We start from the raw sequence: 1,904 nt of genomic DNA, 5'->3' as shown, positions 1-1,904 counted from the left end.
CAGTCAAAGGCTTTGGCATAGTCAATAAAGCAGAAATAGATGTTTTTCTGGAACTCTCTTGCTTTTTCGATGATCCAGCAGATATTGGCAATTTGATCTCTGGTTCCTCTGCCTTTTCTAAAACCAGCTTGAACGTCTAACCTCTTTCTTATTCCTACGTATATAAATGTTTTCACTACTGTGGCAACTGCCAAAGGCTTTTTATTTATACATTTTATCAAACTAGGTCCCATCCAATATTCTCATAATTGGGAACAGTTGGTAAAGTACAGGCACTGGGAAAGGAGGCGGTTTTCCACCCTCATCCAAAAAGAGGCATGGAGACCAAGAGTCTGGCCCCTCAACTGCTGCTGTGGGTGGGAATCAGAAAGAGCTCGACATTCTTGCCACAGTCTAAAATTCAGGAGTTTTAGACCCAAGCCTGAGAGCTCCCAGCTTCAGTTTTCCCCATCTGCAAATCAATGATATTTACCAGCCAGTGACTGCTGAATGAGTGGCACTACTTAACGGCAAAATATTAGTATCATTGCTTTTTCTCTTTAATATCACAGGCAAGATAAATTTATGATATTGTAATTGTTTCCATGACAGCAAATCATATTGTCCCAAACAGGGGATTTTATGACTTCATGGTTGGATTAAGAAAAAGGAGAAATCAGATTGAGAGTGAGAAATTTGCTCAAGCATAAATATCTTCAACCACAGCAAGGGGAATAGCACAGATTACAGATAGGCAAAATTGCCTTCAGTTTAAATGTTCTTTTCACAAGTTCATCTTGGTGCAGAAGCCCCCGTCTCCAGGCATATAATTTGGGTAATGATGCCTCTTTGCTTGAATTCACAGAAGGCTAATGATGAAGCTCATCTATTTCGGGAATGCTCTGGCAATGCTAATACTAATTGTTTTGCAGCAGATATCTGGATTTCTGCTGTAAGCGGTTTTGTTTGGCTTTTCTAATTGTTTGGGTTTTTTTTTTTTTTCCTTTAACTCCCACAAGGTCTTATCTACATAAATTTATTTGGAAAAAACCAATTTCCAGATAAAAACTGGCTTTTTGTCATCTGAAAATCTGTCAAAAGCTCCTTCTCCTCACGAGAGCATCTGTTTTGCCTTTCTTAGGTTCCTATTGACTTTATTCCCATATTTCCAGCATCTCTCACTAGTTTCTATCTATTAGTTTAAGAAGAAGACAAAATTTCTTCCTAATTTTGAAGCAACTTAAATTTAATCTCAGTTTCATTTAACCACAGACAACAAACAACAACTTGGGACTTTAAAACTCTGGGTCTCTGTCTCCTCCCTCCCTGTCTCTCCTTTCTTCCTCCTCCTCTCCCTCCCCCTCTTCTCTCTCCCTTCCCTCCCCACCCTCCTTCTCTCTCTCTCTCTTCCCTTGCTTCTCTCTCTCCTCATTTCTCCCCAAGCCCACTCCACTCTTTTGCATTGAAGTATTTCTAGCACCTTCCAAGAGTGATCTCCCCACCTCTTCCTTTTAATCCTCAAATAGCCAGAATCTGTGAGTTCCTGCTGATTCATAAAATTTCATGAGAACCAGTTGGCCAGGAGCATGGCGTGGCTTCCTACTCTGCACACCCCAGAGATTTGCTGCATCTTATCAAGTTCTCTCGGTGATCTTTCTCCCTTCTCACTCTGAAGATTCCACTTTGTGGAATCCTATACAATGAATTATAAGCAGACCTCAAAGATATTGCAGGTTTTGTTCCAGACCATCACAGTCAAGCAAATATTTCAATAAAATAAGTCACATGAATTTCTTGGTTTCCCAGTGAATATAAAAGTTAGTTTACACTATACTGTGGTCGTTTAAGTGTGTAATAACATTATGCCTAAAAAAATGTACATACTTAATTTAAAAATATTTTATTGCTAAGTTGTAGTAGTAGAA

Source organism: Cervus canadensis, chromosome 20 (assembly GCF_019320065.1).
Source record: "Cervus canadensis isolate Bull #8, Minnesota chromosome 20, ASM1932006v1, whole genome shotgun sequence".
NCBI lineage: Eukaryota > Metazoa > Chordata > Mammalia > Artiodactyla > Cervidae > Cervus > Cervus canadensis.
This window is presented reverse-complemented; position numbering follows the sequence as displayed.